General features: G+C 40.9%; 1 long non-coding RNA gene across 3 annotated transcripts in view; it reads left to right on the top strand.

Annotated features, from left to right (window-relative positions):
* The window catches only part of LOC310897139, a 95,058-nt gene that overhangs the window by 73,840 nt on the left and 9,049 nt on the right, over positions 1–12,169 (top strand). For all 3 annotated transcript variants that reach the window (XR_014582094.1, XR_014582095.1, XR_014582096.1), the window contains one exon: positions 6,729–6,860. This is a non-coding gene — a long non-coding RNA (uncharacterized lncRNA). The remainder of the gene's footprint in view (positions 1–6,728; positions 6,861–12,169) is intronic.

The following is a 12,169-nucleotide window of genomic DNA, read 5'->3' as shown; positions in this document are numbered from 1 at the left end:
ATCATTGGATCCAACTCCTGGCTCCACACAGGACCACCCCAAAATTTGACCCTATGTCTGAGAGCATTGTCCTAACACTTCTTGAACTCCAGCAGCTCGGTGCTGTGACCACTGCTCTGGAGAGCCTGTCCCAGTGCCTGACAACCCTCTTGGTGAAGAACATTTTCCTAATGTTCAATTAGGAAAATCTGGTCTATCCAGCTATCCTGATAGACCAGAAGAATACAGAAAGGGGAAGATCCTACAATTCTGCTATAAAAATATCTATGTTTTCATGGATTCTTAGTGTTCCTGGTTACTCTATCCCAGAAGCTTCCAGAGATTTATTCTGGATGATTATTCTCTAGGAGAATTCTCCATTCACATTTGCTTCATTTTCATACTTGCTTTCCACAACAAAAAATACAAGGGTGTCATCCAGAAAGGGACTGTAGTGGACTTTAACCATGGCCCTGTCAGGACAATGGAGAGGATGAAGCTGTGGGGACCAAGGGGAGGATAACTGACTATCTTCAGCTGCAGGCATGATAGAACTAGTACACATGTAGAAGGGAAGGATCCTCTCTTCTGCAGGATTAGCTAGTGCTTGAGGGGAGAAGGTAGCTGTTTAGCACAAAATCTCCTCTTCAGATATGCTCAAAAGATTTTTCTGATCTTTGTTGGTTTGTTTCGGGAACTCCTGTTTGGTTTGTTGTTGTTGTTGTTTGTTTTGCTGGGTTGTTTGTTTGTTTTCTTTAGCTGTATGAGTTAGTTTCTACACATCCCTGCTTCTTTCTTTAGAGAAGATTTTGTTTAGCACACAGCCAAACCGCTGCTGCTGTGGAACCTGTGGGAATTGCACTGCATTTTCCTCTCTAGGTTTTAAAAGAACTCTAGTCTGCATATTACTGATTCATCTTTTACATTAGGTAATTCAAGAGCAAGAGGTGTTGAGAAGAGTGGATTAGATATCCTCTCAAACAGGCCTTGGGGAATTTTGCAAGAAAAAGGGAAATAAAATTTGTTAGGTTGTGGTTTTCATCACAGGTAGCCCTCATGGATGGAAGAGGGACAGCTTTCATTATTGGTTTGTATACACTTTACAACTGTGGATACTTGGTTGAACCCCTTCTGCAAAGTGATTATTCTGTGTTTCCCTCAAAAAAAAAAAAAAAAAAAAAAAAAGACATTTTACACTGCTAGATGGTGAGTCTGAAGCAGCATCCAGAATAGGTGACCCTGCAATAAGATGGAAATAATGCCACGATTTCTCTTTTTGTTTTACCTACAAGTTCTTCTGCTTAATCTGTGCTATGCTTGCAATGCATTTCTTCCTCTGCCAGGAAGACAAAAACTGACTCATTCACACTAGTGTCAGTGAAATAGTGCAACCAATGTCAAATTTCAGTTTTTCACTAGCTTCTCTATCCAGCCACTGTTTCTGTTTTAACAGTGACACCAGCCATACTATTCTAACCCTTGTCTGTCTAGACAGAAGAACGTGCATGCAAACCTTCCTGAGGATTTAGTCACTAAAGCTATTCTTTGTATGTACATATCATCTTGCTCTTTCCGTAGTATTAAGAATGGAAAATACAGAGTAACAATATGGCAGTACAAGAATTGGGGAAACTGGTACAGTCGTGATTTTTGTTCACAGTGTCCTAAGCCTACACTGAGGTTGAGTGAGTATGTGAGGTCTCTTCTTGACTTGAATGGATTAGTAAGTTTTGTTCCATTCTTAGTGACTGGTGTGGCCCTTAGGGCTTGCATACCAAGGAAATGAGTTTTCAGTATGCTTGGGTTTACAGCTATCAGTGTGGGCTGTCTTACTTTTATTTGACATTCATCTATGAATGATCTCGAAGTGGATAAGCTGTTAAAGGTCCAGATCTGTGGGCAATACAAATCATATTAATTATCTTTGTCAGATGTTTTATGGCAGCGGCGACCTCTATAAGGATCTGACAAAAATGAGTCAAAAATGTGGCAGATGAGCTCTGCTATGAATAAATGTGCAGTAGTTCATCTGGGGAAAAAAATCTAAACCATGCCTCCATGATACTGACAGTCATTTCAGAAAGGAGATCCTGGCATCACTGTTGGCAGGTCTTGAAATCAGTGGTTTAATGTGCAGTGACAGCCAAAAAGCCAACAGAAAGTGAGGCATCATCAGGGAGAGTACTGAAGAAGAGATCCTTTGCTGCTGTTCAAAACTTTGGTTGCACATACACTATGAGCAATTCTGGTCTCCACATCTCAGGAAGGATGGGATGGGGTTATAGAAAACAGAGAGAAGGGTGATGAGGAACCAAAGCTAATCAAATCATGAAGGCAGTGGAAAAAATAAATGCAGAACTCTTACTCACAAACAACAACAACAAAAAAGCAAGACAAAGCACAAACAAACAAAAAAAAGCAAACAAGAAAGCATTCCTTGAAACTTGTAGGATATCAATTTAGACCATATTTTTAACAGTGCTTGTTTTTCTTTTTACAAAGTGGGTAGTGAGATTCAGAAATTTGTTTCCAGTAGAGTGAGGATGTCTGTGGTCTGTTCCTAGAAGAAAAAAGAAGTACAAAAGCAGTACAAAAGAAGGCTTTCCATTAGCTGTAAACAGTAGCTATGGGATGCGGTCGCATTGTACCTTTCAGGGTGTAGTACATTGTATAGTCAAACAACAGTTGTTTTGCTTAATTTAGCCAATCTATACCAGTAAATCAAACAGTGCTTGGTGGTTTCCTGGGCTCCAAAACTCAACCATCTATACTATCAAGATGTTGTCATGGGTCTTGGCACATTTTTAGCGTGGTCCAATTAGCAGACTCCAAAATATTTTTGGTTATATTTTGAGAGTTAGCATGGACCAGGGACCATTTACAATGGCATTTTGGATACCGTCACCTTGGTGTGTGATAGGAGAATCTAACTACATGGATGTGACCAGATAGCTCCACTTGGTCTCAGGGTATCTCAAGGAACAAGTACTGGCCCTGTATAATTTACTGGAATATGTGTAGCCGGAGTGTTGAAGATCTATGGCTTAAATATTACTGCTGCCATTTGACTATGGGTATTATGGGCCTAAGAACAAGAACCATGATAGAGCTGTACCAAGTGTACATATTCTGCTGAAGCTGTCACACAATATACGTGTGGCAAGTCGGGGTAATGAGAATTGAGAATTGAAGTGAGAATGAGCTGCTCATTTAATGTAATGGCATTGATTTTTGAACTCTGCCCTTGGTTTTAATACTGAAGGACTTGGGAACAAATGCTACTGCTGGTTGAAGCCGTGTTTGCCCATTGTATAACCTCATCCATGCACATCACTTGCATAACTAATTTTTGCTTCAACACCTTGCCAAGCCAGCTGTCCCGTTTTTCCTCTGTATTTACTCACTGAGGGTAGTTTTAGACAGCTCTGGCTCACTGAGCTGGTAATCAGTTACTAGGCTCATGGATTTTCATTCTACTCGTGCTTCTGGGAAGTGCCCAAAGATTTCTTTGCAGAGTCCTATACACCCATCTCTGATTCCTTCTGTAGCCATGAGTGAACAGCTGCTTCCAAGTCTGTGTGACTTACGGAGCATGACTGTACCATTTGTGCAGGATGACAGTTTAAGTGAGGAAACCTCTTTGATGGGTCAGCAGGGGGAAGGCAATATTTGAATAAAGCCATAAATGACTATCTGAGACAAAGACACTGTAAGAAATTCTGGAAGTGTTTCAAACAAGGAAATAAAAAGATTTTGAATTTTAAATTTGTCTCCTGATGGTTGTTTGCAAGGTGAATGCACATCCTATAATGAAGAAGCCATCCACTGTGAAATCTGGTGTACAGGAGGTGGGTGCTGACATCCTTTGTTTATCTCCACTAAAATTACATATGTAAATCAATTTACAGAGATTATATTGTGCGGGGTGGAATCTAACACAGTTTTCAGATGTCAGGCTAAATCCTAGCCTATCAGAGGGACTAGAGCACCATGTGTACATCAGAAGATGATGAGCAACTATTCAGAGCAGAGCTTTCACCTTTAAGTAGCTTTGAAACATATGTGTTACTTTCCCCTTTTGGGTAACTCAAGAAATATCATGAAGGATTTTAGTCTTGGAGCTGATACACACTTAGAATTGCTGCACTGAGTCAGATCTGAGGATTATTTGGATTGGTTTCCAGTTGCTGTCCATAGGCAGCATTAAATCCTGCAGAGTGATGCCAAACAACCTCACTCTTTCCAGCAGTCAGACATGGAATAATCTCCACCTATCTCCAACAAACACTGATAAACTTAAGACCTGGAAAACCTTTCCAAAATGCTCAGTGTCACCCAGGAATGATTCAAGATAGCCTTACAGTAAAAATTGCAGTGTCTTTTTTGATGTCTGCTGAATTCCCTCCTTCAAGAAATATTCTTGCCTTCAGAAACCAACATGAAATTTATAGGTATGTTGCAATCAGTTCTAACAGTGTAGGTAGGGATGCACTGAAGCATGTTACAAACACACATGAATTGACATCTCTTAACTACAGTGTGAACAGATCTGATTATATCACCAGACCCACAGCCCTCCCATTGACCAGGTTTATTACCAATCCTGGTGTTATTGCATTGGCTTTGTCACTCCCCAATTAACAGCAGTTACTAGGGCTGCAGAACACATTGCTCTGACCATTAAGAATCACAAATTCTCTGAAGATGCATTTATATATTTATTTATGTTGCAATGGACTAAACACAATTCTGAATTTTCCAGGTCACAAAAGGGATTATATCAGTAATTCTGTTCCTTAAAAATATGAATATAGAAATTATTTCTGATATCTTTCCATATATTGTGCTTGCTACTCCCATGGGAAAGCCTAACAATGCACATATACAACCATGTTTTCTCACACAGCAGACATGCACCCTTCTGATTTAAAGTTGTTGTTCTTTCTAGCAAGAGAAATGACATTGCTGTAAGTGTGGTGATATGTATTTCCATGAATTTAGGACGATGGCACTTCTGGTAAGTCCTGACCAGCTTGGAAGATACCTAAATACATGAAATCAGTTCATATATAAGGAAGTAGGTTGTTTACATGATTAACCTACATAGTTTCACAAGCTTTCAGGTCAGCACCTCCTACAGATCTAATTCAATAGATCTCAGGATTGGCAGAGCTGCACTCTGTCCTGGTTATCCCCGTGGGAGCTCAACAAATTGAATTATGCTAGGTGCTGGAGACTGAGCCTTCTGCTGCAGAAATATCTGCACTGAAAGATTCTATGCTAATGCACAGCAGATTGGATCCATCCAGCCTGAAATTTCGGGTTAGGGCAGAGGCATGTAACTGCAAGCAGTTGTGTTGTTGCATCTTAATTAGTTACTGCTCCCCGGGTGAACCACAGTAAATGGGAAGGTGCTCTCTGCTGCTCCTTCCCATTCCAGCATAAAATGCATTGGCGTTACTTACCAAAACACCAACAAGTTTTGCCTCATAACTGCAGCAGACTAACAACACAGGTCTTAAAAATGTTAACTTGATTGCTCTAGGCCTGTATTCCTCTTATGTCAGTGGTTAAAACTTCAATCTAATTGAAAATCTGAATGAAAAGCTGGCAAAGACTGATTCTCTGTGCACCACCTTGGCTGTTTTCTCAAAACAATGGTCTATAAAGTTTTTATTTATTTATTTATTTATTTTAAAATTAACCAGACTTTACAGTGATTTTTTTACTGTTCTGTGAAGGTAAAAGTAAAAAGTACAAAAAAGATGTATGCCTACCATGTCTGACCTCTGCTAGAATTCAACTGGGCATTTTTCTGAAGCATATACTAGTTTTCCTTAGATGACTTCAAAGAAAAACTTAAGATAGCCTAGAAATAACAGGAGTGTGAAAATGCTGTCCTTTGAAAAGGGTAGCTTTACAAATTCAGAAAAAATTACCTTTGATTCCCATAAAGCTAGGTTTTAAAATGCTGTAAAACTTTGGTTGTTCCTGCCATACAGCTAACTGTTCTCTTACTTGAACTCTGCAACACAACACAGATCCTGGATAATTAAGCTGCGTATGAGTAGAACTACATCATACTGAAGAGCAGTCTGATGGGTCTGAACAATATCCCATGGCTTTTTCACCTGTAACCAATTTGGTTGTATTAGCTCTCAAGGAATATCAAGGCAAAATGTTTAGTTTACTCAGGATTTGTCAGGTGTGGGCTGATCTTCCAGAGGAGTACTGAAAGACTTGCATTAAACAATAATAAATACTTCCACATAATAAATATCTCCCTTGCTGTCCTGGATTTTTCTTGTGTCTCCTTTTGGTGTGGTCTGAATAATATTCACTCAAACGTCTACCCCATGCAGGGATGCTGTGAATGGTGTTCTTTACTCCCTATAACAGTATGTACACAATCTGATTTTTTAAGTAAAGCTGAATGTTCTTCACTTCTTACTGATTTGAGTAGAAATTCCTATGTATTTACTAAATTTCCAAGAATTGAGCCATTTCCGTACTTGAAGAAAGAATTTTAAGATGTTATAAGTAAATTGTGGATTTTATACTTAAACCATTAATTTACCTCATATCCAGAAGTATTAAGCAAGAGTTCGCTTCTGAGGCTGTTCTAGATGTACATAACTCTTTTTTTTTTTTTTTTTTCCAAGTACAAGCTATTTAAGGCCAAATATTACCTACTTCGTTTTATGCATTGAAAAGACAGAAATAACTGTTCTGGCTATCCTTGCTTGCAGTTTGAGGAGACGCAGAAAGACAGCCTTTGTTTCACTCCCTGCAATTCTGCTGGTGCAGTGGTGCTCAGCAGCCCTGGGGAGCTGCAAAGGGAAAAGTCATTCATCCAGTTCTGATCACCTGATCTGAAGCAGGTAAGAAAAACAAACAAGTAAACAACAAACCAACCTAAACCAAAACTTCTAAACTCCAGGGAGTTTCATAACAAAACCTGCCTTGAGCTAATTTTCACTTTCATTTCAGGAATTTGACTGGATGGCAAGACTGGATTTTGCTGGATGGCAAGAAAGGCTTTTTTTGCTGTGGCAGGGTGCTTGATGATGTGAAACCTCAGCAGACTAGCTTACCTGGGTCCAAATGGTTTGGGCATTGAAAATGTGCATTTAAGGTCTCTCATGATCTGAAGGAAAACAGACCCTTGTGTTTCAGATCAAAGAGCCCTGTCAGCAGAGAGGGAGCTGTCCAGGAGGCCAAAGCAGGACAGGGGCACCTCTGTGCCATGAATTTGCAACACACTCAGTAAATGCAGTCCCTATGGAGTTGGATCTCCCTGACATCCCTGGTGCTCCTCAGCCTCCTCCTTCTCTCCCCTTTCCCCACATCTCTCTGTGTTCCCAGCCCCATGTCCACCCCTGCTCCATTTGTCTGTTTTTCTCTTGAATCAGAACCCCTGAAGCCCTCACTGTGAGGTGTAGCTGCTGCTCTCTGAACCATGGCTGTCTGCAGTGAAGGGATGAGCCTTCACCTTTGTCTGTCTCTCCTGCCAAGGATGTGTCTGCTTCCTCTGTGGTGAAGGTTTAAAATTCATATGTATAGGCAGGAACTGAGGGCAGTTTTTAAGAAAAAGACAAAGTAGTTCTTGATGGTGTGCCTTCTTAGGAAGAAATGCCAATAGGTCTTGGACGAGGCCTGAAATCTGACATTAAAGAAGGCCTGGCTGGATCTCTGAAGTGATCTGCTGCTGAACACCGCTCAGAAATCCAAGTGATATCTGTGGTGGAGGAGGATGTGGATGAGGTAGTGCATCTCTCTCAGAAAGCCATTCAAACCACTATAAAAGACTTTGTAGTGTCTGAGATTCTAGCACACTCCTCAGTAATTTCTTTCACTGCTTAATTGAGCTTGCAGTTCAAAACAAAAAGAAAAAAGCAGTGTGTTCTTAGGCTGAATTTTCTAACTTCATAGTCACAGTATGGCTGAGGTGGAAGGGACCCCTGGGTGCCCCTGTCCCCCCCTGCCCCAGCAGGGTGCCCAGCCCCACGGCCCTGGGCTCGGGGAGCTCTCCAAGGAGCAGCCCCCGGCCCCTCTCGGGGCAGCCTGTGCCAGGGCTCCGGCACCCGCCCGGCCCAGCGGTGCTGCCTGAGGGGCAGGGGGAGCCGCCGGGGCTCCGGGCTGGGCCCGGGGCCTCTGGGCCCGGCCCTGGGCACCGCCGAGCAGAGCCCGGCTCCGGCCTCTCCGCACCTCCCTGCGGGTCCTGACGGCCATGGGGGAGCTCCCCCGGAGCCTCCTCTGCTCCAGGCCCAGAAGCCCCAGCTCTCAAGGCCTTTCTTCACAGAAGAGCTCCAGTCCTTTCAACATCTTCTTGGACCTTTGTTGGACCTTCTCCAATATGTCCATGTCTCTCGTACAGTGGAGCTCACATATGGCCTCACCAGTGCTGTAAAGAAAACTTCTGTTGAAACATTTAATGCCACTAAGGTCCCCTTACTGATAGAAATGCCTTCTCCATCTAAGTGTGTACAGAAATGAAAGTGTTCTTCTCTTAACTTGGTTCATCTAGTGAAGTTTTTTCAGTGCTTCAATAAGTAACTGTAAGACTCTGTGTAGACTAAAGATATACATAGGCTGAAAAATAATTAGAAGAATTATTGTGGAAAAAAATGTCTGCAAAATGGACAATAAATGTGTTTAGCAATAGCATTTAGCACTGACAGTCCCTAAACTGCAGCTTGCTAGAAACTGCAAGTCTATACCAGGCGAAGGACTATTCTATAGTCCCTTGCTTTCTTGTCCCCTTTTCTGATGCTTATCCAAAAAGTCTTGATAGAAACACTACTAAACGAAGGAGCAGTTTGCTTTGACACGGTATGATCATGCTTGGGAGTCTTTGCCTGTGATGTACTCTTGATGTGCTGCTATTGTCCGTGTACAATTGATGTGATTCCTAGGACTATGGCTATTTTCAGCGTCCTCCATCTCAAACAGAATCTGTGATTCAAAGGGAGAAGGTGAGTGAGGGTGTCACAGCAAGGCAATTACACAAGAAATAACAGCAGAGAAGAAAATTAAAAATAACTAGGACTATTTTAAGGGCATGTATACCACAGGGCAGGATGTTATTATGATGGGCAAACCAAACTGAGAGGAGCAGGGGGAAGGGGACAGTATAAGCAGCAGTGTTTTTCTATTTTTAAGGACCCAATGTGTTTTATTTGAAGGTGAAATGCAGGATACCAATATTAAGTATTAAAGATAAATTTGTTTTGAAGAAACACCAGATGCTTATTAAGTTTCAGTGGAGAGAATGTACATAAGATGAAAGAACATCACTAGCGACGACAATAAAGAAACAGAAGTAGGATGTAAAAATGCAAATAAAAAACTCTTTGCAGAGTATATGGTTTATTACAAATACAGAATCAACCCATCTCTGAGTCAATTGTTAGAAAAGGATGCCTTGCAATAACATCCTACAGATCTAAATTAATGAGACCACTATTAGAAACAGTAGTAGAGAAATGTTAATGTTACAATGAACATTTAAGCTAAGAATATTTTTTCTTCAAGCTGTACTTTGCCTGAAATGTGTCCCTCCCTTCCTGTCTAAGTTTAAGGAACATGTTATAAACCAGAGAGTCTATTTTATGTCTACACATCTAAAATGTAAAACACCATGCCTAGCACTTACTTATAGCTCACTTTTTTACTACTTTTCAAAGAAAACATAGTCAAGTAGCAATAATGAGGTAAAACGGCATCTCCATTTCAAGTGAGATGTACTCTTCCTGGGCTGTTAACAGAGAAGACACCCCTGACCCTGTGAAAGGCTGAAATCAAGAAGACCTTTAGCTGAATGTGCTGCTTCTTTCATAATAGTGCCTGAATTGTAGCTAAAGTCTGCAGCCGGTAAAATTTCCCCTTGTTTGATCACCTTGCTGGTATGTGTTAATGTACTCATTATTTTTTTCACCTTGGTAAAAATGCAAAAAATGCTTGAACTGGAAACTTCTCCTGACTGAAAGCTAAACAGCACATTCAGGTATCTTTGACTAGCACTGCATTAATATTATGGAATCCAGCAATAATGCAAAAACATACTTAAGATCTGCTACAGCTGTACTGATTTGATGCTTTCTCCTGCTCAGGAGGTTCTCGTGTGACCAAAGAGGTATAGGGGGTCATGGAGAACCCACTCACACAGGAAATGTATTCAAGCATTTGCTAACTTCAGTTCTGCTTTGATGTCAGCTGGGCTGGTAACTGAAAGAACAGTATATATCTGCTGCATGTACTGCTTCATGATGCTCTAAAAGCACAGGAATAGCTGCCCTGCTGTGTTTCTCCCTTGGCCTTAGTCAATTGGTTGTTTTGAGCTTCTACTTCCCTGCATTTGTCAAGCTCCTATAAGTGTCTTTCAGCCTTTGAAGTATTTTGAAATCCTTGAATGCTCTGATATCAAGTGCTACAGAAATGCAAAGCATTGCTAGCATATGGTAGCATGCTCTTGATTCTTGAAGGATGCAAAAGTCTGCATAGCAGAGAGAGAAAAGCTGGGAGGAGAGAAGTTACAGAGAGTATAAAAAGCAGCCTCCTAAAAATGAATTCTGGTGAACTATGTCCATGTACTATTCTTGATTGTGCCTACACTTGAGGCTTTATACCTTACACTTTCAAATACAGCGCTTCAGGAAAGGGGGACCCACAGTACTGTGTGGCTGATCTTGTGACTTGCCTGAATCAAGCAGCATGCTCCTTCCTACTGCATGGCAGATTGCAGTCCCTGCTTGCCCTGCAAGGAGTTGTGATCTCTAACAAGACCTGCAGCCAGGAGCACCAGAGCTGTGCAGCATCTTGCTTCATGGTAGACTGGGGCTTCTTTCAGAGGAGAAGCAGAACCAGAAGAGACAAATAAAATGTTCCAACTTTGGAGAAAGTAGATTGCTTAAACACTTCTAGAATTAGGGTAGCTCTATAGAAAGAAACACATGCACAAACAATTATTTTTTTTCAATCCAAAATATTTGATCAAATATATCATTTGTTTTGTTTTGTTTGTTTGTTTCTTTTTTTATGCAACCAGAGCTGTGTTGAAATAGGTTAGTAGTTTATAGATATGCCTGAAAAAATAGCTAAAAATGTCAGCAGTTGTTATTTCTGTTTTCTCTCTCTCAGCCTTCTTGAGGTAAGTGAGGAGGAGCTCTGCTCTTGCATGGCATCCTGAACTCTTCATGTATGCTGTGCTGACAGTGCTTTTCTCTTTACATATTAATGTAGTGTGTCTACAACTGAGAATGCAGGGATCGTGTATCAAATATCCTCTAGCTGCGTATGAATTATATGGCTAACATGTACCACTCTTTCTCTTGTCTTTCCTCTATGAGGACTGTGTGAGCAGCATTGTATTTAGGTTTGGAGATTCATTGCAATGCAATTCTTGCATTGTCCCTAAGGAACTTTTTCTGTGCAGAAGAGCTTATGCATTTATTAGAAATTATTCCGCTGCCCTTAAGTAGTGTCCACTGAGCAGGAGAATTTTGTTTCATGTTGAGCTCAGGACAGCTAAGCGACCTGATAAGAAGAGGAAGAGTTTCAGCAAAGGCAAGTCTCCATGGCAGTAAAAGGTTAATGTGTTTTTAGTTCTCTCCAGGAAACTCCCGAAAGGCAGGACGCTGTCCTGGCCTTTATGGACGTCCACAGCTGAGCTCACATGGGGAAACTGTGCTTCCCTTTGCTGATCTGCAAATACAACAATATCAATTTGCCTGCTCAGTGAGCTATCACGGGCTCCTTTGTTTGGAGGGCACTTCTGCAGAATGAATCATATCTTTCCTTTTGCTTAATGAAGTGATGTTAGGGTATTCAGATGGATCCACTGGAAAAGAAGCCACATGAAGGCTCTTTGTCATTAATACAAAACTCCTAGTTTTCACATAAAAACAACAACAAAAAACATAAGAAAAAAAAAAAACAGAACAAACTAAGATAGTGTATCAACAAACTGGATAATCATACCTCTTCTTTCTTCCAGTTATCTCTCAATTCATTGCAGAAACAATGCAGAAATTATGTATAATCCACCGCAATGGTGAATTGGTTCCTGAATTTAGAGTGCTAGCATAGTATTGATCACTAACCAAAACTGAAATCTCTTCAAAAGGAATGAAGATTTCTGAATGTTTTTTAACCATTTCTGTTGTTTTGAAAAAGACTTTAGCTGTCCTCG

This window comes from Anser anser (assembly GCF_964211835.1).
Source record: "Anser anser genome assembly, chromosome: 3".
Classification (NCBI taxonomy): Eukaryota; Metazoa; Chordata; class Aves; order Anseriformes; family Anatidae; genus Anser; species Anser anser.
The sequence above is the reverse complement of the archived record's forward strand: the minus strand, read 5'-3'. Positions and strand labels throughout refer to the sequence as shown.